The sequence below is a fragment of the Eurosta solidaginis genome, chromosome 5 (genome assembly GCF_040869045.1).
Source record: "Eurosta solidaginis isolate ZX-2024a chromosome 5, ASM4086904v1, whole genome shotgun sequence".
Classification (NCBI taxonomy): domain Eukaryota; kingdom Metazoa; phylum Arthropoda; class Insecta; order Diptera; family Tephritidae; genus Eurosta; species Eurosta solidaginis.
The window spans coordinates 185,704,338-185,729,446 of record NC_090323.1 but is presented as its reverse complement, the minus strand read 5'-3'; the positions used below and the strand labels follow the sequence as shown (position 1 = coordinate 185,729,446).

Below are 25,109 nucleotides of genomic sequence, written 5' to 3'. Positions count from 1 at the left end.
TCGTTATCAAAAATAGATCGATTTGTTATCGCAAAGTTATCGAAAAATGAAAAATTAAAATTGAAAATTTTATATAAAATTAATGATAAATGTGTAACCCTTCTATGACAAAGCCAATAAGAAAGCCATTGCCTCGAAAAAAAAATCCGATTATAAACCGATAAGTCAACGATAATTATTCGTTATCGATAATAAGCCAATTATAGAATCATATGGATCGTTACCAATAAAAAGCCGACGAAGCTCTTCTCACGCATTTTTATATTCAGAGTGCTTTTCACACAGAGTATTATAACTTTAATAAGATAACGGTTGGTTGTACAGGTATAAAGGAATCGAGACAGATATAGACTTCCATATATCCAAACCATCAGTATCGAACAAAATTTGATTGAGCCATGTCCGTCCTTCCGTCCGTCCGTCTGCACGTTAACACGATAGCTTGAGTAAATATTGAGATATCATCACCAAATTTGGTACACGAGCTTATCTGGACCCAGAATAGTTTGGTATCAAAAATGACCGAAATCGGATGTTAACCACGCCCACATTTTATATATATAACATTTTGGAAAACACATAGAACCTGATTATTTAGTAAATAATACCACTAGAATGTTGAAATTTGACGTGTGAACTGATACTGAGACTCGTGATAAAAATATAAAAAAAAAGTTTTAAAATGGGCGAGTCACCGCCCACTTGTGATAGAATCAATTTTACAAATACTATTATTAATAAATAAAAAACCGTCAGACCTATCGTAACAAAATTCAGCAGAGAGGTTGCCTTTACTATAAGGAATGCTTTGAATAAAATTTAAAGAAATCGGTTAAGGACCACGCCCACTTTTATGTATGAACAATTTTTTAAGGCTCGTGGACGAATAAAATAAATTATATCTTAGCAAAAAATAGATTTGAATCAATGATATTTCACTTATCAAGTTTTATTGTAAGAGGAAATGGGGAGACATTTTTTTAAACGGGCGGTGCCAGTGTTATGTAGAAAAGAAATTTATCTGAAATGAAATGTACAATTGAAGCTCACGCTGAGTATATAATGTTTGGTTACACCCAAACTTAGACACTTTAACGTGTTTTCCTGTGTAGTTATCGATGTCAACTAATCCCCTCTCAGGACACAATTTTTACCCTCAACTTTAAAAATATCAGTGTTTCCCTAGCGGAAATGAAAAGTGTAATCATTTACGCTCACAAATTTTCAAGACCTAAATTTTGAAAATAAAAACTTTTTACAACCCACACTTTTTCTTATCTGTCAACTGTACACCTCTGTAAACTTATGCAAGTGCTATTGAAGAAAGTTTATCACTTGTTTGTTTTCACTTTATTTTATGGTTTACAAAATATTCATTTCATACCAAATTTTATTATGTGGGTTTTAAATAATATAATTAAATTCGGTTTTATTCATTACATGGTGCATTTATACGGCTGTGAGCATAAATCAAATTCAGGGTTATAAACTTATTTGAAAATTGGAGTGTGTTTGTATGTATGTATGCACATGAATGAAGATATATAAGTTAAAACAAAAAGTGTAATTAAAGTTAAGTCATACATTAGTGGGTGAAGAGAGGTTGAATTAAGAGTTAATACTTAACTTACTTGGCTATTAAAAGGTTTTGATATTACTACATTTCAATATTTTATGAGATTAGTGTTTACTGTTTTATTAATAAACTTAATAATAAGTGGTAGTGGTGCTTTAGTGGATAGAGTTATTGGGTTCATCAAATTTTTTGAGTTATACTCATGAGTACCACTCACTGGTCGGTATGGTATTACGTGTGAGAAAATTTCATTATTTCCGTGAGTTTTATTAGCATGGAATTGAAATCAAACCATTGTCACACTATATACCGGACCATTTTAAAACCAGTTAGGTTAATATTATGGATAAGACTTATTTGTTTTTATTCGTTTGTTGAAATTCAAAAACTGCGTGTAGGTAGGTAGTTCAAATGTTTGTGACCCAGGTGCTTTGATGCCATAACCCGTCCAGGGGTTGATAATAAAGCACAGCAGCGGTAACTTTGCCAGAGACAAATAATTTTGGGCTATTTGGAAAGAGATTCGTTGAATTCTTATCGGTAACGACCGATGCCGACAAGTTATTGTTTTATTTTCGCCTTATTAAAGAAAGTGAAATTTTGGTCGAGTTTTCGACTGCTAATTAGTACTTTCTCTTGTAAGAACGAAAACGGCGACCTTGCAACTAGAGGTTTACGCTGGTCACTTAATCGGCGGCGGCGGCCACCTCTGAATTGAATCGCTGGACTTCAAAGTATCACATTGTCCTCAACTAATGAATATGGAAACATACTGCTGACGTCAATGGTATGTTTGACGATCTGGAACAATATCATTTACTTGTGGATGAAGATCTGTGAGGCTTGTAAAACGAAAATTTAAAAAAATAATATTGGGAAATGTTTTGTTTATATGTATTTAAGGAAATCGACGTTTCGGAAAGATCCGCGGGTTTTGCCTCAAAATCTCGTGGACCGTTCAAAAAATTTCGGGGGGAGCTCCTTGCGGAGAAAGCGGGAAATACTTTAAATGGTCACACTTTTTTAGCGTAGTTTCACCGAAGGACATGTTCTGGGCTAACTCTAATATCCGTCGTCGGCACGATTTCTTTAAATCATTTGTGGCTGCATGCTGATTACTCACAAAGGCGACTTACGGTTGCTACAAATTATCTACTAATAGTTCTGACTCTCGTGACACCGTTTAAACGATTAGCATCAATGGGGGCTTATTGTTGATCGCGCCAAAGGGCGCCTTCAGTTTTTTGGCTGTTTTTAAGAGCTACAATTCCCGACGTGCGAATAGTGGCAATCCCGACCACCAGTCGCTACGACGCATCCTGGCCCTTATACCATATGCCAGCACAGAATCCATAGGACTGCGACTTCTAACTCATACCTTCGTCGACGTTACTTTCTTAGAAGGTATAAGTGTAGCCCCGAAGACTTTCTGACGGACGTTTCTGTCGCGCTATGCTTCCGAGCAAACCGATGAGTCGCCGATGAAAAGTCGATAACACGCTATTACAAACTGGTAAAGCTCCGATAAAAAATCGCTTAATTCCCAATAACAGATCGATAGCATATTGATAACAAATAAATTACTTTTTTAAAATATGTTGATAATTTTCTATACATAGTCGTTAACTTTTCGATAACTATTCGTTACCTAATCGATAACTCCATACCGAGAGCAAAAGTAAAATGTCGAAACCTGCTGGATTCGACATATTCTACAGCGTGCCAAAGTTGTTATGAAATCCAAAAACTTATTTGTGCCCTTATTCGCAATAACCTACACGGACCTTCCAAAAAGAATGGAAGAATCTTAATTTGTACTAGATAGAATTAGGATGTTACACAGAAATTTCTCTATGAAGCTTCTGCGGTGGCCAATATGCGGAATACCCATATTTTCCCCATGCTTTTCTATATATAAATGAAGGTGCACTATAAGACTTCTTGTCCTTCTCGCATTATTGTCTGGCCATAGCATAATCCATGACACTCTTCTGCTTATTCTGCGCTCTGTTTCCCTTGGGTTCTCCTAGTTAGATACTGACACATTCCACCTCTAGACCTGGTAGCAAAGAAGGTAGCATTAATAACTGCAACCAGGCTCAGTACCTCAGGGCAGCTTGAGCCCCGATCATACGGCCATAGTAGTATAGCTACATAAATTACAGCACGAACAGACTACTTGATTCCCTATATGCACTTCGAGGGAGATCTTAAGGCCACAATAGACGTGGATGGTTGGCGCAAGGTTGCTCAAATTGCAGACGAGGCTATACATGTGTACACAGATGGTTCCCAAGTAGAGCAAGGAGCTGGGGCTGCAATATACTGTGCTGATCCGGAAAAAGACAGATCCTACAATCTGTCAGAATTCTCTAGCGTTTTCCAAGCGGAAATATTAGCCGTAAGCAGTAGAAACACTGGAAGAGAATAGCTTAAACTGCAACCGTGTTAACTTTTATTTTGACAGCCAATCACCAATTAAGGCAATAATCTCGCATAGCACAGCATCTAAATGCGTGTTAGAGTGTAAGCAGTCTCTGGAAAGAATCGGGACTGGGAGAAGCATAATATACATTGGGTCCCAGGGCATATGAGAATAGATGGGAATGAAAAAGCAGATGAACTAGCTAAAAAGGGCGCATCCCTTGAAGCTTGCTCCGTAGACGTCCCAATTAGATTGGCCGACGTTAAGAGAACGCGATTGATGCATATGGTCAACCAAACGGGAAAGGCGTGAGTTCAGGCGCGGGGCTGTAAAGTTTCGAAGATTATGTTTAGGTCTTACAACCTTAGACTAACAAAGTTGCTTCTATCATTTAAAAATGAGGACTGTATACTCATGACGGGTATTCTGACTGGCTTGGGAGCAGTCACATCCTCCGCGAGGTAGAAAGAGCAGATTATACAGGGTAAAATGACCCGTTAAAATGTCCATAAGCTTCCAGATGCTTTCCATTCTCGACTTATTGAAGTATTCACAATGAGTATATTGGTATCCTCGATGCTCCTAGCAAAGGGTGTTAGTGTGCGGAATTTTTGACGTACAAATAAGGTCAATAATAACAGAGCTATAACTCAAAAGCAAGTTATTTGAAACTGCTCTTTATTACTTCTTAAATACCTTAGAATAAATACTTTACTTCAGGCAGCATACATCCCTCTGAAGTATAGAAGGGTGCCGCAATAATATGGTAACATTTATCAACTCCTTTCAAAGCTGTGGATTTGTTCGAATGGGCCGGTCTCTGGTCCACTTCCCGAAAAGTAACTTCACAAGAATACTCTCCGGGTTGCTGTTAAGCCACCCTTAAAATTTTAGTAGAATATCCGAAGTGGTTTCCGAGTTCATACGCTGTATACAAACATAGACACATCCTTCTTTATATAATTGATTAAAAGCTTGGCTAGCATCATGGAGAGAGTGCGCGGTATCTTGTTAGAATATTAAGGGGAGTTATACATATGCTCCTACAACTGGTTAACTCCTCAAGTACATCCTATAAGGCGACTGTAAGAGAATTCTACCACGCACTTTCTCCGTCAAGAATAAAAAATCAAAAACAAAACTGAAGCATTCGACGGTAAATGTTGACTGAATCAAACACAACTCGCAAGCTTTTTTGGAACCGGTTCACATATAAAATTTCTCAAATATCTATTTAAAATATATTCATGCAGATAAATACTTTTAGAATTAGAATTGAAATATGTTTAGGCACACCAACAAATCGTTTTAAAGTCACGATTAAAATTATTCGTGTTTATTCTAACAAAAATGTTTGACCATGAATAAAATCATTAGCATAAATTGCTTTGTAATTAGCTAATTGGTTCATAGAGCCTAAAAAACATTCAGAACCAGTTCATTGTGGTAAACTTTTTACGGTTTTTTTGAGTTTGAAACAAATTCATTTATTTTATTATTGAGATTTTAGATTTCATAGAATTAATTGGTAGACAGACACTATTTTTAGCTAATTAATGCTAGCAAAAATGTGCGTATCTTCTTTTTATTATATTCCAATATATAAGCTTAGTAACAGTATTGTGCAAAACAAAAGCCACAAAGAAATAGCCAGAAGCATACATCTATATTGGTTTCCAGGGAATATGAAAATAGATGGGAATGAAAAAGCGGATAAGTTACATAGCTAAAAAAGGCGAATCCGTCGAAGCTGCTCCGTAGACGTCCCAATAAGATTGGGCGAGCTTAAGAGAGAGCGAGAGCTGCACATGAGCGACCAAGCGAAAAGCGCGGGGCTGTAAAGTATCGAAGATCATGTGTAGGTTTTACAACCTTAGACTAACAAATTTACTGCAATCAATAAAAAGAGAAAACTGTGGACTGATGGCAAGTATTCTGACTGGAGACTGCTTCCTGGCGTCACATGCCTTTAAATTAGGCTTGGTCAATGGAAACAAATGTAGGAAGTGCGAGTTGGAGAAGAAAACGATCAAGCACGTTTTTTGCTCATACCCTGCGCTGTTCGGGATAAGACTCCAGCTATTAGGAGTGATACAGCTGTCAGATCTAGAAGTGGCAAGTGGCATAGATCCTAAAAAATTTTCCTGTATTTGGCAAGAGGACTGAGTTATTTTATAATATAGGTTCTTGTTCTTTATAAGGTTTTTCAGTTTGGTCATTAAAAAAACTTCGGGTAACACTACGGACTCATTCCGTCTATGTAAGGTCCTCACAGACCGACCAGTTCAACCTAACCTAACGACTCCTTGTAAGATTTCATTTTATATACCCCTGTTTCTAACTTCTGTCCCCTCCTATGTATATGAGCCCTTGATTTTGAAAGTGGTCTAAGTCAAAATTTTTAAAAATCGAGTTTATCAGCTACTTGTTATCTAACCATAATAAAATAACATAATCTGAAGAGATTGGCGGTATGCCATGAAAATTAACTCGTAAAATTGAATGAATTTTTTGGTTGTTAAACAAAATATAGAAACTGTTTATTTTGAAAGTGGTCTAAGTCAGTCTGTTGAGAAATTTTGGAAAATAAATAGTAATTTTGTAATGCCTTCAGATAACGATTCAGGTATGATCAAGTAATCCTTAAAATGTAAAAATGTTCTATATATAGTTAATTGTAGACATTATCCTGCGAAGAAGTGTAAGTAATGCTCCCAAGAAATGGAAACGAATAAGAGTAATATCGTCTTCAGATGAATCAACTGATACTTTAAAAGTGAATTCGGAACCCCTACAAATGGAAGAAATTAACATGAAATCAAGAAAGAGGAGCCGAAATCAACATAATTATGCACAAAATTTAAGAAAAATTAAGAGAAATAGGGGAGAGGAATATGAAACAAAAAAGTCTAAGCTTGTGAGTGGCAAACTTTTCGAAAATAAATATTGCCTTTGTTCCAAACAATATATAAATGCAATTGGATATGAAGACAGGAAAGCTAATTTTGATGCATTTTGGAAATTAGCAAGTTTCGAAAAACAGAATTTGTTTCTGCATGGTTTGGTTGGAAAACTGTTAATAAAGCAAAGGCGACCCAGAAATAACAAAGGATACATAAGAAAATGTAGTTATAAGTTTCATATAAATTTACGGATGTCAGAAGTTTCTGTTTGTAGAACTTTTTTTTTGGATACTTTTAAAATATCTTACGGAAGATTAAGCCGTGCCTTAAATGCTAAATCCCCTGGAATGGATTTACGTGGCAAAATGACTGGTTCATGGAGAAAAACAGATGAAGAAAAAATTAAAGTGGTACGAGAACATATTCTGAGTTTTCCAGCATGTGAGAGCCATTACACGAGATCACATCACACTTCAGGTCGAAAGTATTTAAGTGCTGACTTAGATATTCGAAAAATGTATGAGCTGTATGTAGAAAAATGTGATGAAAATAATACACCACGTGTGAAGGAGTGGACTTACAGGAAAATTTTCAATACGGAGTTCAACTTAAATTTTCATACTCCTCGCAAAGACACTTGCCAAAAGTGTGATTCACTAAAACTAAAAATAGAAGCATCCAGTAACGAAGACGAGAAGTTGCATCTTATGGAAATTCATGATTCCCATCTTAACAGTGCCGAACAGGCTAGAAAAAGTTTGACAGAAGACATACAAAGAGCAAAAGATAACCCGAGTGAATATTACGGTTTCACATTTGATCTACAGAAAGCACTTTCTTACCCAAAACTTTCTGTCTCGGTAGCTTATTATAAGCGCAACATGTATGTATACAATTTAGGGTTTCATAATTTCCACAATGAAAATGCTAAAATGTATGTATGGGATGAAAAAATCGCTTCAAGGGGATCACAAGAAGTTGCGTCTTGCATCTTAAAGCACATTCAGGACATTACCACTCAAAAGCATGTCATAGCTTACAGTGATGCCTGCACAGGACAAAATCGTAACATCAACATAGCTTTAATTTGGTTAAAAATTGTTCAGTCATCTGATAATAATGTTGAAACTGTTGATCATAAATTTATGGTATCCGGCCATTCTTTTTTGCCAAATGATCGGGATTTTGGTTTAATAGAAACTAAAATTAAAAAATCAAATTATTTATACATACCTGAGCATTATTATAGTTTAATAGAAGTATGTAAAAAGAAAAACCCATTTTTGGTGGTACAAATGGCTCAGAGAAATTTTATTTCGACAAAAAAACTTAAAGATTCAACGAATAATAGAAAGAAAAACACCAATGGAGAAGCTGTGTCTTGGCTTAAAATCCAATGGATCAGATTTCTAAAAAAAATCTCCATATAAGATGTTTTATAAAACTTCCTTGGATGACAATTACGAATTCAAAATATTAGACCCCTCACCTAAAAAAGGAAGACCTAGAATATATGCAAATATTGATTTGCCTCCATTATACACAACTATTAGACCAATAACAAAAGAAAAACATAAAGGTATGATGGATTTACTACCCTATATCCCACCAATTTTTCACAAACACTTCACTTCCCTAAATATGTCATAATAAATAATTTACTTTGTTATAATGAAATGAGTTTGAATAAAATGTTAATTACTAATTAAAATGTTTCCTTGGTATAAGTCATTTATAAAGTCATTCTGTTAATTTTGAAAGTGGTCTAAGTCATTTCCAACCTTTCAAAAGCACATTTCCAGTTAAAAATGGTAATAAATTTCACAACCATAATAAATTCTTGTTTGTTGGCACTACTTTACTGTCGAAAAATCATTTTCCATAGTGCAAAAATATTTTTCAATCCTTTATAACGCAAAACTCTAATTATCTCGAAACAAGGAAAATATTACTTAGACCACTTTCAAAATCAAGGGCTCATATATGTTAGACTGGGTCACAAAAATTTGTTGTAAATGTACGCCGCTAAATTTGAATCTTATGTTGACAGCGTTTCGAAACAGTTTTTTTTTTTTTTTAATTATATTTTTATACTCAGCTGAGCAGAGCTCACAGAGTGTATTAATTTTGTTCGCATAACGGTAATCCGAAACGGCATAAATTAATCGAGACAGATATAGACTTATATATATCAAAATGATCTGGGCGAAAAAAGAAATTTATTTAGCCATGTCCGTCCGTCCGTCTGTCCGTAAACACAATAACTTGACTAAATTTTGAGCTATCTTATTTGGTATGTAAATTTCTGGGCACTCATCTCAGATCGAAAATCGAACGAAATCGGACTAAAACCACGTCCACTTTTCGATATCGAAAATTTCGAAAAACCGAAAAAGTACGATAATTCATTACCAAAGACGGCTAAAGCGTTGAAACTTGGTAGGTGGGTTGACCTTATGGCGCAAAATAGAAAATTAGTAAAATCTTGTACACAACCCAATTTTAAAAGAAAAAAGTTTCAAAGTTAACAAAAAATTTGAATATCTTTACAGTATATAAGTAAAATATGTTAACATTCAACTCCAGTAATGATATGGTGTAACAAAATACAAAAATAAAAGAAATTTTCAAAATGGGATTGGCTACGCCCTTTTTCATTTAATTTGTCTGGGATACTTTTAACGCCATAAGTCGAACAAAAATTAACCAATCCTTGTGAAATTTAATAGGGGCAGAGATTCTATGACGATAACTGTTTTCTATGAAAATGCGCGAAATCGGTTGAAGCCACGCCCAGTTTTTATAAACAGCCGACCGTCTGTCCTTCCGCTCGGTCGTTAACACGATAACTTGAGCAAAAATCGATATATCTTTACTAAACTTAGTTCACGTACTTATCTGAAAAATGGCCGAAATCCGACTATGACCACGCCCACTTTTTCGATATCGAAAGTTATGAAAAATTAAAAAAAATGCCATAATTCTAAACCAGATATGAAAACAGGGATGAAACATGGCAATTGGATTGGTTTGTTGACGCAAAATATAACTTTAGAAAAAACTTTGTAAAATGGGTTTGACACCTACCATATTAAGTAGAAGAAAACGAAGAAGTTCTGCAGGGCGAAATCAAAAGCCCTTGGAATCTTGGCAGAAATACTTTTCGTGGTATTACATATATAAATAAATTAGTGGTACACGACGGATGATGTTCTGGGTCACCCTGGTACATATTTTGGTCTCTATCTCGAAAACGCCTTCACATATAAAACTTAGGGCTACTCGCTTTTAAACCCCTCATTAATATCTTTAACTTGATACCCATATCGTACAAATACGTTATAGAGTCACCCCTAGTGCACCGTTATAGCAATATCACGAAAAGGCATCCACCTATAGAATTAAGGCCCACTCCCTTTTAAAATACTCATTAACACCTTTCATTTGATACCTATATCGTACAAACACATTCTAGAGTCACCTCTGGTCCACGTTTATGGCAATATCTTGAACAGGCGTCCACCTATATAACTAAGGCCCACTCTCTTTTAAAATACTCAATAATATCGTACAAACACATTCTAGAGTCACCCCTGGTCCCCCTTTATGGCGATATCTCGAAAAGTCTTCCACCTCTAGAACTAAGGCCCACTCCCTTTTAAAATACTCATTAACACCTTTCATCTGATACCCATATCATACAAACACATTCCAGGGTTACCCTAGGTTCATTTTCCTCCATGGTGATTTTCCCTTATTTTGTCTGAAAATCTCTCAGCTGAGTATGTAATGTTGGTTACACCCGAACTTAACCTTCCTAACTTGTTTTTCTTAAATTTTTTGTATTATATTTTTTTATCCTTTGAATTGCAGCCACAATTTTTTTTAGTTTGTTTTTTTTTTGTAGCCTGGCTATTTGACATCCGATTTCGAAAATTTATACGTCATTATATGAGTTCTGCAAAGCTGCATATTTGCTCCTCTAATCGAGCAAATGTCCTCTCGAGTTGGGAAGATGTTTCCACATTATTATACCAGCTAATCCAGCTTAGAATACAAACAAAAAAATATTATGCATTGACACACCTTTCTGATACATATTCTCACGTATAAGGCTTATTTGCTACAGCACTATGCCAAAAGTTTAGTTATGGAACGAGTATGCGGTAATGAATTCCAATGATTATATCATATACTTTGTTGCATTATTTTGGCGCAATCTTTTAGATTGCATTAATTTAACAGCTTTAGTTAATATTTATATATGGACCAATTTCTGATATTTATGTTTGCTGGATTGAGCACATATGGTCAAAAAATTAAAACACATTTGTTGTTGTTTTCCCGACGCGTTTCGACGTTCTTTTTTCTCACGTCTTCTGGAGATTTTTTTTAATGCTAAATATGTAAAAATAATATACATATTAACATTTGATATTTTTTTCTAACAATAAACATGAAACTAACACTTCACACAAATTTTTTTCTTTTATCTACATTAATTATATTACAATTAAATTATAAATTGCACTTTATTTTTAAACAAAGATAAAGAGTTGGCCCTTGCATTTTTTTGTTTACTTTGATTTGCATCTCTGAATAACAGCTGAGTAGACGCTGCTGATGTTGTCAAAGTCTTCTTTAAGATTTAGTGTGTTGTGTATTTGTTGTTGTATTCTTATGCTTTCTAGAGACATTCTCGTTTTTTCTCTTTTTTCAATATCTAATATTTCGACATTTGAGAAGTCCGCTATATGGTTGCTCTTTGTTAAGTGATGAGCTAAACCGGTGTTCGTTTTTTTGTTTGCTGCGTGTTTTTGGTGTTCATTGATACGTATACCTAGTTTTCGTTTGGATGTTCCAATATAACATTTTCAACATTTATCATCATCGCGACCATTGCATGTTATTTTATACACCACATCATTTTGTTGATCTTTTGGAATTGGATCTTTGATTTTTGTAAAAATATAATTAAGTGTGTTGTTCGGCTTGTGCGCGTAGTTAATATTCTTGTTGTTTATTATTTTATGTAGTATTTGATTGTCAGTAAGACCCGGTATATATGTTACACCGATGTACTTTTTATTAGTGTTATCCGGCGGTAAATTGTCGGGGTTTTGACTAATTCTGTTTATTGTGTTATTAATTAGTCTATCAATAAAAGTGCTTGGATAGCAATTTTTGAATAGTATATTCTTTATTTTCTTCATGTTTTCTTCAGTTTACTCTTTCTCACTAAGTAGCGCTACTTTTCTTATCATACTTGTTGCGGTGTTAATTTTTTGCTTCCAAGGGTGGTCAGAAGATTTCAACATAAAAAATGCATTTCAACTAAAGGAGAGATTGGAGAATATTAACATAGAAGATGATGAAGTACTCATATCGTTCGACGTAATTTCACTATTCACAAATATTCCAGCACACCTAGCAATACAGACGATAATTAAACAATGGTCGCAATTGGAAAAACACACAAACATCTCAAGAAAACAGTTCCAAAATATATTAGAGTTTTGTTTACGAGAAAATAAATATTTTATGTACAACTCGAGGTTGTACCAATAAACATACGGCATGCCAATGGGCAATCCACTATTTCCTACTATAGCGGATATAGTATTGAACAAAATACTTGACGACAGCATAGCTGAATTAAAAGAAAAGGACATATATATCCAATACATCAACAAGTAAGTAGATGATGTATTCGCAATCATAAAAACCAAAGACGCGGAAGATATCTTAAAAATATTAAATGCGCAACATACAAGCATAAAATTCACTATGGAAAAAGAAAAGGAAAATAAAATAGCCTTCCTAGATGTAGAAATAATCAGAAAAAACAAACAGTTGTAATGAATTGGTACACTAAATCCATCGCATCGGGCCGATTAATTAACTATCATTCAAACCACCCTTGGAAGCAAAAAATTAACACCGCAACAAGTATGATAAGAAGAGTAGCGCTACTTAGTGAGAAAGAGTACATTGAAGAAAACATTAAGAAAATAAAGAATATACTATTCAAAAATTGCTATCCAAGCACCTTTATTGATAGACTAATTAATAACACAATAAACAGAATTAGTCAAAACCCCGACAATTTACCGCCGGATAACACTAATAAAAAGTACATCGGTGTAACATACATACCGGGTCTTACTGACAATCAAATACTACATAAAATAATAAACAACAAGAATATTAACTACGCGCACAAGCCGAACAACACACTTAATTATATTTTTACAAAAATCAAATATCCAATTCCAAAACATCAACAAAATGATGTGGTGTATAAAATAACATGCAATGGTCGCGATGATGATAAATGTGGAAAATGTTATATTGGAACAACCAAACGACAACTAGGTATACATATCAATGAACACCAAAAAGACGCAGCAAACAAAAAAACGAACACCGGTTTAGCTCATCACTTAACAAAGAGCAACCATATATATCGGACTTCTCAAATGTCGAAATATTAGATATTGAAAAAAGAGAAAAAACGAGAATGTCTCTAGAAAGCATAAGAATACAACAACAAATACACAACACACTAAATCTTAAAGAAGACTTTGACAACATCAGCTGTTATTCAGAGATGCAAATCAAAGTAAACAAAAAAATGCAAGGGCCAACTCTTTATCTTTGTTTAAAAATAAAGTGCAATTTATAATTTAATTGTAATATAATTAATGTAGATAAAAGAAAAAAATTTGTGTGAAGTGTTAGTTTCATGTTTATTGTTAGAAAAAAGTATCAAATGTTAATATGTATATTATTTTTACATATTTAGCATTAAAGAAAATCCCCAGAAGATGACATGAGAAAAAAGAACGTCGAAACGCGTCGGGAAAACAACAACAACTGTGCTTTAGTTAATATTAAACATTTAGATTTTTCGAAAAGCTATTAGAACAAACAAATTTAGTTTTGTGTATTTAAATTTTCATTATTGATATAAGAGCAAAAATTACAAAATTTACACACGGCGATGGGACATGTTTCTAAATTTCACTTCTTCATCAGCTAGCTTTTCAGGTGCTGTGTATTGAAGTCTAACTGGTTTTTCTTTAATATCAATAACAACTTGTATAAATCAATATGAGCATATCTCGTTAATTAAAAACAGTTGACCATATTGGTATAATAATAATGAACAGCGGAGCAACTGCTTATAAAGCTATGTTAAAAATCCAATGTTACTAAGGCCTTGAGAGCGCGCCTGTAAGTATTCCACACAATTAGAATTAAAAACATACAGAATTAGTATGTACCTAATGTTGTATAAAGGAATAGCAACAAAAAGGCAATACTTAGAGATCAATTGCAAAGCGAGCAACCGGGCATTCATATGACTGAGTGGATAAAGGCATCTGCCTTTACACTAGTATAAAGTATGAATGTTGGAGATTTCAAGTTCGACACTCAGCTCCCGAAAAGCAAGCTCATGAAGAAGTGAAATTCAGAAACATGTCATATTGACTATCACTGTGTGTAAATTTTGTAATTTTCCACTAACATCAATAACAAATAAAAACTAAATTTTATCCAATAAGAGGCGGCGCCATTTTAAGTTTTAGCTTGCTAATGTTTTGTTGTCATATATTCAGTGGCAGTGATGATAATCATGGTACATTTTTGAATTTTTTTTGGTACATTTCGCTTCCCGAAAGTATGTTGGTACTGCATTCACATATTTGGTACATTTTTGTAAAATACAGCACTACACTTCAACTTCTTTGCAAAGCAGATTTGAATGTACAAATTTAAAATTTTTCGAAGAAAATATATAGTTAAGTTTTGTTGTCGAGCACAATTTGCCATTTGCAATTATGGAGCATTTAAATATGCTTATGGAAAATAGCATAACAGATTCTAGAATTGTGAATAAATTTTGCATCAATAGAATTAAAGCACAGAAAATAATAACTCAAATAACAGGACCAGAAAATTATAAATCCATAATTGCATTTTGCCAGAAGAATTATTACTCTCTAATAACAGATGAAGCGACTGATATATGTATATCAACAAAATTTGGCAGTTTCGATTCGAATTTTTGATAAGAAGTTCATTAAAAGATATTTTCTATTCAAAATTTAATTAAAACTAAGTGAAGAATAGAATTCAAACAAACACAGTTTCAAATTTAATAAAAACTGAAGACTTGATGAAATCAACTAACAATAGTTGTCATAATATAGATACGAAAAAAAGCTTTTTGTCAACTAATGTATTTAAAGAACTCAAAGAAGAAGAACTTTTAATGTAGCGATTGAGACATGAGTTATTAATATAGATGTACACTGAAAGAAATGGTGCTAGTAAAATCAACAAATCGGTTCTGTTGTTTTTGACTTAACAGAGATTCCGTGAAATTGATCAAATTATGGTTAGTTCGACCGAGTTCTTTGTCAAACGAAGAAATTAGTTAGCCATTTCAAAAGAAGAGAAATTATCCCTCTTAAGTTAACAAAATTCTATAAATTGAGAGATTCCTGGTCAATCTAACTGATTTTTCTGTTAACACAACTGATCTCACTGGTCATTTCAACAGTGATCAACAGGCAATACATGAGCAAATTTCAAAGAGAATTTTACACTTACTGTGCTCTCTACTTTGTACTTATGTCGACGGTGCCACTTGTTTAAAAAAAATGTCAAAATAAGAAAACCACCAAATGGAAAAAACAACAAAAAACTTATGCTTAGCCTACAAATGGAATTGCACACTAGCGACATGCTTCACAAAACAAAAAGCCCAATAGACCAGCAACAACAAAGTTATGTAGTGTACGAAGTAACTTGCAAAGGCAACAACAACGAGAATTGCAACAAGATTTATATCGGGAATACGAAGCGAAATTTAAGCACCAGACTAGCAGAGCACAAGGCTGATATAAGAAAACAAAAACACAGCACAGCACTATCACAGCATGCAATAACAAACAACCACACAGCTGATTTTGCCAACCCAAGAATACTAGATAAGGAACGAAGAGAAAAGACGAGATATACTTTAGAGAGCCTACGTATAATGCAGAAAAGGGAATATACGATTAACAAGAAAGAAGACACCAATGAAATAGCCGCGACTTATTTGCTATGTTTATAGTTTAGCTTAGTATGACAAGAGTACCACGAATGATGGTATCAACATTGTATGTTTATGTTTTTGTAAAATTTAATGCAACAATATCATTGTTTAGTTTTTTTAACGTAAATATTTAATGTAACAAAAATCTACAATTTTCAGTGTATGTAAGATATAAATGTTTAATGTGTGTTTTAAACTTTGTGCACCTATATGTAACACCTACTAATGTTGTTTTTGTGTTTTTTTTATGGATTTCTAAATAAACTTACAGTTACAGATGCTAAGAAAATCTTAGAGAAACGTTGAGCTGTAAGGTGGAAAAAGCTTTGTCTTATTCGCACCCCACATAAATAGATCAAACCAGCTTATTATATATAAAATTAACAAAAAACTAGTTTTTCAGTTATCAATACAAAACGAAAATCCTTTTTTGAATTTACGTGCAAAAAATTACGAGATAGCGGGACACCTATTTATCGGGTACAATTTTGCAACTTCTCCTCCAAGCGCAATGCAAAATTGCGCCCTCTTGTTGCAAAAGTTTTATTTGAACGAACAGGATTTTTCCAAAGTTAGTAACATTTTGTTCAAGTTTTTACGAATTTTCACTCACGCTAATGAATTTAATAAGAAAATAAAATGCACCATTTTTTAATGTCGATGAGTCCGACAACACAAAAGTTTGAGTTGTTTTGGAATCATTTCAACTTAAAGTGTTACCAAAATTAAACTTCCCGAATTACATGTAAAATTACTCCAGTGGTGAATTACCTTCTAGCGTTTTGATTCTTTACTTTTCTATAACTTACAAGTTCTCTATTTAAAATGTTATGTCAAACATTTACACTACAAGTTTTGTTCGAAACAATCATGTGTGGCAACTACATGCGAGAGAAGAAATTGAGAATGAGCTAAGCTGTAACTGAAAGAATTGTGAATCAGTTTTGTGACTACTATTTTCATTTCTATTTACAAAGCGAAGTTCAAAACTATAAATTAAATAAATTATAAAAAAATATAAAATTTGGTGAAAGTGCGTTTAATAAAACAAAATATTAAAGTGTATAATGTTTAATGTGTGCCAGCATATTTGATGTAAGACCAATTGACGTTCGGTTAGTAAGTGCCACCGTAGTGTGATGGTAGCGTGCTCCGCCTACCACACCAAGGATGCCCTGGGTTCGCACCCCGGGCAAAGCAACATGAAACTTTTAGAAATAAGGTTTTTCAACTAGAAGAAAATTTTTCTAAGCGGGATCGCCCCTCGGTAGTGTTTGGCAAGCGCTCCGAGTGTATTTGTGCCATGAAAAGCTCTCAGGTAAAACTCATCTGCCTTGCAGATGCCGTTCGGAGTTGGCATAAAACATGTAGGTCCCGTCCGGCCAATTTGTAGGGAAAATCAAGAGCAGCACGATGCAAATTGGAAGAGAAGCTCGGCCTTAGATCTCTTCGGAGGTTATGGCGACTTATTTGTTTATGTATATTGCAACATAGGTACTTTCATAAAAAGCTGTCGCAACAAATTTTTTTGTTCATTTGACTACTAAAACGGTCAATTTCGAATCAACAGTTTGTGCGCAGTTGATTCAGCATCTTGTTGCGATGGATAAATACTAACAGAAATTTCGGTTCAATTGACCCGTATTTCGGTTGATTTTACCAGTCTTTTTCTTTCAGTGTAGGCGGCAATTTTTCAACTTTTATACCTGAATCTAAATCTTTTTTACCTAAAATGTTTTTATGAAATTTTTTTGTATTGAATGCAGCTGCTGTTTTTTTTAATATTAATTTTATGTTCCTTACTGGTATTCCACAAATAAATGTTTTTATATATGTACATAAATGTAAGCTTCGATCGATAAACTTCTTTTATTATTTTTACTGGAAACGTATTTCTTCATAAATCATATTTCCCTGTTATACTACCTTAATCTGTGTTAGAAAGTTTCCTGACTAAAAACAGTTTTTTTATAAAGAAGCAGAATAACTATTGCTCTAGTTTGGTTCAAATTAACATCCGAAGACTTTTGGTATATTTTTGGATGATTTGGTACATTTTTTTCCTCGTTTGGTACAAAATGAAAAAATCCATTTATCATCCATGTTCAATGACCGTCTATTCGATAAGTTTAAATTAAATTAACGTACCCGCTATATTTTGAACCATCAAGCGAAACAGTAATGGCTTAGCAAAAATTTTACAATTCTTTTATTTTTTTTTTTATTCCAAATCAAGTATTAAGTTTCAACATTTGCAATTTGTATTTATAATATTTTTTGTACATTTATACAAACGACTTATGTAAATATATATTTTTGCATAGCAAATATGTACACTTTTAAAAAAATTATATTTCACTTTTTAACTCGCTTTTTCTAAATTTATCTTTGTAAGTTGATCTGAATATATCGTTTTTTAATTATCTTTTTTATCAGCACTCACAATATTAGAACGTTTTTATTAAATAATGTGTTAAATATTCATAAAGCCGGAGGATTTTAAAAGTTTTACTATAAGAGTAACGAATTCCGTATTTAAATTCGCGTATGGCTTTTGAAGCAAAACAACAAAAAATGATTCTGAGAGGAATTCTTAAAAAATGCAATTTGAATAATTCCTCACAGAATCAGTTTTTTTTTCTGTTTTCCTTCAAAAACCATACACGAATTTAAATGCGAAATTCAATTCAAACTGCTCAAGATAGAATTAAGTTGAACTAAGCCCCTCCATTATTGAGGCGAAGAAGGAAGAGATACGCCTATTTAGAAGGAAAACACCTGAGGCACAACGCCGTGAGTGAGAGAAGTTCTAGATACTGGCTGATAGGAATAATTCCCGAAAATTCTGAAAAAATCCGGCCATTTTTGGAAGGTTTCAAGACCAAAGCAGATTCCTGTAGGATCGAATTTGACTACCTACTACCTGGTAACTGACATACAGTTTGCGCTTAAATTGTGGAGGGATAACTTCGCCTCATTGCTAGCTAGGAGAAGTCAAAGCCGATACCCCAATCGCCGATGGTGGAAAACACTTTCCAGCACCCGACCATGACGAAGTTAGAATGGCAATATAACGGCTAAAAACTCACAAGGTGGCTGGATTTGACGGAATACTTGACGAGTTGCAGCCACGCCTATCCTATATGAGGATGAGTTCACGCCTCCAAATTGGAACTGAAGTATACTCTGCCCAATCCACAAGAAAGGTGATCCCGCAAACCACGCCAACTACGGCGGAATCATGCTGCTTAATATTGCGTATAAGGTCCTATCTAGCGTACTCATAGACAACAGACTGATACGATATTATCAGTGCACCTTCAGACCTGGTAAGTGTACAATCTACGATTCTCACAATGCGCCACATCCTGAAAAAGACTCGCGACAAGAGAATTGACAGTCATCATCTTTTTATCGACTTCGAACCAGTCTTCCACAGCGCAAAAATGAGCTGCTTGTATGCTGTTATGTCTGAATTTATGTTGCCATAGGCAATGACGCTGAGGGACACCACTTAATCCGTAAGGATTGGGAAGGACCTCCCTGAGTCATTCGAACCCAACCGAGGCTTCATACAAGGCGACTATCATTCGTGCGATTTCGTCAACATAATGCTTGAGGAGATAATTCTAACAGCAGAACTAAACTAAAATGGTACAATCTGTTAAAAGAAAGTTTTTGGAATATGGTGCTATAATATGGAGAACATACCATATTTCCACAATATTGAAAGGGTCCAAAAAATATTTCTGAGGTTCGCGCTACGCTTACTAAACTTCTCTGAGCTGATGCCTACATATAATTCGCGGTTACTTCTAATAAATTTGAAAACGCTGGAGACAAGGCGAGTTGTTCTTTCATTATCTTTCTTTTTCAATATTATCAGTGGAGACATAGATTGTGCATCTCGCTCGAATTAATTTTAACATCCCGCGGAAGTCTCTGCGTGTTGTTGTTCCCTTCTATGAGCAAATTCTTAGAACTGATTACGCTCGAAATGCTCCCATCGCTCGAGCTATCAATGAACTTAACAGGATCTCTAACTCTGTCTCGTTTGACTTCTCAATATCTTAGTATGAACTTATTAACATATTGAATACAGTTTTGTAATATATTGTTAAGTTTTTACGTTTGTTTGATAGGCATAGCTTTTAGTCTGTAAGAAACCTGTATTTCATAGACTTGAATAAATATAAATATAAATATAAATAAGAAGAGCATACAATAACTAGCGTAGGCTGATGATGTTGAAATTATTACACTAGAAAAACGCGCTCTTCTGCTTTCTCTGTATTTGATAAAGAAGCAAAAAGTTGGTATTGCGGTAAATGAGGAAAAGCCGAAGTACTTTCGGTCAACAAAGAACGAGTCGGCGCATTCGCGCCTTGGTTGGAATGAGAAGCAGAATAGTTGTAAATTTGGCAAATAAAAATGTAATGTCCTCTCTGAATCAACAAAAATCACGCTCTACAAATCGGTCATCAGACCTGTCCTGATTTATGGCTCGGAATAATGGAGGGCGTCGAGATAAGATGAGGTGGGTCTTGGTGTGTTCGAGAGAGAAGCTCTGTGGAATTTTATGGTCATGTCCGTGATTCCGATGGTGAGAATAGAACGAGTACGCATAAATGATTATAGTGCAGCGAATAAAAACCCACAGGCTTCGCTGGCTAGGCCATATGGTTATGCGGATGGGCGAAGACGCTCCAGTAAATAAAGTATTTCAATTGACAAATCAGTTTGGAAGTAGAGGAAGGAGGAGCCCTCCACTGAGTTGGGAGAGGCAAGTGGAGGAAGACTTGTTATCCTGTGGTGCCCCCAGTTCGCGTCAGTTATCGCGCAACAATAATACCTGGCGCGACTTGTTACGAAACGGCCAAAATTACTTAGGCGGCTAAACGCCAATTAATGATGATAATTTGAAGCTGTTGAAGGTAGCTCTATATAAGCTATATATAGATTATCAATGAATAGCAAAACGGGAGCCTTAAAAACTACTACGACAGCAGCATCACATGCCATTCTACACATCCCTCCTGCAAATATCGCGTTTGTCACGGCAACAAGGCTTAAGGGTTCGGGGTAACTTGACTGCAGGCCGTATGGCCCTAGCAGTGTAGCGCCATCTAATGTTGGGCAGACTCTCTATATATACGTGCGCGAGCTTCCAAAGAGATTTAGGGGTTAGAAATGAGCCAGAAGATTAGTGTCAACGAAAAGATTCGGGTCTGCCGTTTACTGTATCCATTCAGAAATAAGTAGATCCTGCAGGCTGCCCGATTACTGCCGCTTCTTTAAGGTGGAAATTATAGCCATAAAGAAAGCAGAAGAAATTCTGGAAGAAATGTGCTTAAGCTGCAGCGCGTCGATTTATATATTGACAGGCAGGCAGCGATCAAGGCAATAATATCACAGTACTTCATCAAGAAATGTTCTGTAATGCACAGGGGCATTGCAAAAACTTCGCTCCGGTCGGACCATATACCAATACTGGGTTCACGGTCATAAAGGGATACAAACTAAAAAAAAATGCCAATGGAAGGCGTCCCAAACTTATTGGGTGAAATACAAAGGGAGTTACATATGATGCATCAAGCAGGAAATGCGTAGACAGAAACGCGGGCCTGCAAAATTTTTAAGAGCATGTGCAAATCCTACGATATAAGACTCACAAAGCGGCTCATATCTTTGAAGAGAGAAGACTCAAGGCACACGATGTGCTTTGTCAGTGACAGCAGATATAGGAAGTTCAAGCACGTTCTGTGTTCTTGTCCTGCACACGATATGTAAAGCCCCAATTATTAGGGGCAGCAGAGTTGTCTGATCTCGAGGCACCAGTCAAGCTAGGTCCTAGAGGACTTCCAGTATTTGCCAAGAGATCGGAGTTATTTTATAACATAAGTCGTGGCACCTTATTCAGCTTGTTCGTCGAAAAAATTATGGTAACCATATGGATACATTCAGTCTATGTGAGGTCTTTATTGACCGGCCAGTTCAACCTATTCTAACCTAGCAAAAATGGACTTAGCTAACTCAGCGCTGTGCATTACATTATAAACAGTAGATTAAGTATTAACATGGCAAAACCTGCGAACTCCACTTATAAGACACTTACCCTATTTTTTTTTTTATATAATGTTATTGATGTATCTTAATTTTTCTCTTATTATTTTGCCCGAATTTTTAATTTATTTTATTTTATTTAAGAATTTTTTTAGCTCGAATCGAATCTAAAATATTTTATTTAAGACTTCTTTTAATTTATTAGACACTTTTCATTATTAAAATTTTGATATATTTTTATCAACAAGGATTTTGCATATGTATGTTTGTAAGTATAACAAGAAGTATATAGTTGGCTTTTTTAAAATTTTTTTTGTTGGATTTTATGAATTTTTTTAATTTAAAATTAAATATTTTTCATATATTTTTTTTAACTTTTTTTTTTTATTTGTAGAAAAATTCGAGTGTTTTGGATATCGAATTTAAATAGTTTAAATTTACCGTAGAATTTACAATTCTTCCTTACTCCACATAATTGTGTTCAGCTATTATAATTAACATTTAAATCTTTTTGAAAAATATTTCACATAAACCAATTTCTTGTAGCCCATAGCACAATCCAGTAATCCATTATCATTATTCCGCACACTTTCACTTTCACACTTCACCTTTCCCCCCTCTCTTTTTCCCTTTTGCTCAACATTAAATTTTCATTATGTTGTTTTGTCATTGTTTTCAGCCGCGCTATACATTTTTTGTTGCTTTCATTACTCATACGCCGTGTCGGCATTCGTAAATTTCAATTACACGCCCTGTTATCAAACGTTGCGCGCGAATAGAAAAATTTGTCAATCTGATTTTTCCGCATTTGACATTCGCACTGCATCGAGTCACAAAATCAACTAAAATACTTTCTTTGTGCTACTTTTAAACGTATTTGGGGCAACAGCGTCCGTCCAATAGTAGCCAAAATACACCCACAAACACGCACATATGTATAGGTGCAAAGGAAATTTTGAAAATGTATGTATGTAATTGTGTTTGTATTTCTTAGAAGACTCCTGTTATCGGCAATTTGGTTTTGATTTTGTTGTTGCTTTGGCTTTTTCTTTTACACTTTATCATATCAATTTGGTTTTGCTTTCCACTGTGCACCCCCACCTGTTTGCTCACACCGTAATAAATATTATAATACATTTAGATTCCACAGAAGCAAACTCTCACAGCTTATCTATGAATGGGGAAAACTGATAAGTAAGAGAAACTTTAAGAGATGCCAAATGAAAGGAAATTTTGTTAAATATTTGCTGACTGAAGGAAAGAGCGCCTCTGGTAGACTGGCCGACACTTTTTATTATCGATAACAAGGTAATAAGAATTAAATAACAAGCCGATACCTCAACAAAACGATAACACTCAGATGAAAAACTGAAAACATGCCAAAAAAATAACTGATAACAGGCCAATAACTAACTAATGAGTCGACAATAACATAAAGATATCGGTTAATTATCGATAACAAGCTGAAAACATGTCGATAACAATTTCATAAAAATACATAACGAGCCGATAACACGTTAACAAAAAAACGATAATTCGTCAATAACATGCAAACATCGATTTTTATCGATAACGATCCCTTATTACGTCGATACCAATTTATTGGGAACCAATAACAATACGATAACTTATCGGTTGGGTTTTTTGATAATAAGCCAATAAAATGATAAGAAATAGATAACACGCTGATTACTTACCGATTACTCGTCAATAACATGGAAATATCGGTTTTGTATCGACATTCAAAAATCGTGTCTCATCGATAACAAGTCCATATTACGTCGACAACAATCCATTCAGACACCGACAACAATGCGATATATAGTCGTTAACATTGGCTTTTGTGATAATAAGCCAATTATAAATCGATAGCTCGTTGGGTATAAACAAACCGATAACCCTTCGATAATATATGTACATATAACAGTTGTTATCAAAGCAATCTGATAATTCGTCGATAATAAGGCATCAATGGGCCGATAACAATGACTCGGAGAAATCGTTTGTTATCCATGCCAATACAAAGATTCCGATTATACGGACCTATGAAGAAGGAGACGGATAAGTTAGGATCAGCAATAAGCTGATTAAGTGTTAGTAATTCCTTTACAAGCCAATAACAAATCGATAGCTCGCAGATGAGAAGCCAATAACAAACCGATAACCGCTCGATATCAAGTATGTAAGGTTTTTATCGATAAACCGATAACACCATCCAACAGCAAATTAGTAACAAACTGATGACTTATGGATATCGATTGTTATCAATGAAAATCCTATAATTCGTCGATAACAAGCCGATAACTCGATAATATGGATTGCAACCGATGAAAAGCCTATGATGCCTTCTCAAACAGACCTGAAATTATACCGAAATGGCTCTAAAATATTTTCATCACAAATAAGTTCCAGAATGGTTCAGCAATAATTCGGAAATGCCGGCGCTAGAGCATACGAATCTTAATCTCAAGTTTGGTGCTCGGGTCACACTTTCCTCGTAATTCTTGCGTAGCTTGTTGCTTGGAGCAAGGTGTAGTGGTAGGTAGCATATAAGCTTTTAGCTCCCACGAATGGTTAATTATTTGCCCCGTCTTTATTTAGCCCTGCTGAGAACGAAAAGCGAAACTAAGTAAGAAAACATTATGCAGAGAATTTGGAAACAGTGCCGTTTTCTTATCTGGAGTCAGATCCGACCTTCCGCATACATGTGGCCTTGAGCTTCTCTATTCAGTTCAGTCTACTTTGATAATATCCCTGGTATGTCTCAGTAGCTTCCCCTACGGTCGACTAGTCCGTCTGCAAAACATACTTATCCGAAGAGCTGGTCGTTTGGAACAGTAAGTATTGCTCCTACTTTTTTAAAGAACAAACGAGATGCTGATCTCCTGCGTCCTTCGCAATATTATGTTCGTACAACCGGGCAGACTTAGACTAATATCCGGTCAGAGTTCGTCACTCTCGACATATCCGATGAGAGTTCGCCACTATCGTCATCAGCATTCTGAGCCCGAACCCGAAACCTTAATGGCGATT

At 34.7% G+C, this 25,109-nt stretch overlaps 1 protein-coding gene across 2 annotated transcripts in view; it reads right to left on the bottom strand.

The window, feature by feature from the left end:
- Nucleotides 1-22,900, bottom strand: part of LOC137251842 (G-protein coupled receptor dmsr-1-like) — a 604,920-nt gene extending 582,020 nt beyond the window's left edge. Inside the window, exon 1 of one of the 2 annotated variants that reach the window (XM_067786736.1) lies at nt 22,129-22,900. The gene's annotated coding sequence lies outside the window, so the exon portion shown is untranslated. Of the gene's footprint in view, nt 1-18,161; nt 18,439-22,128 lie in introns of those variants that run through there. The other variant, XM_067786735.1, reaches the window with a different exon arrangement.
- Nucleotides 22,901-25,109: the final 2,209 nt, after the last annotated feature.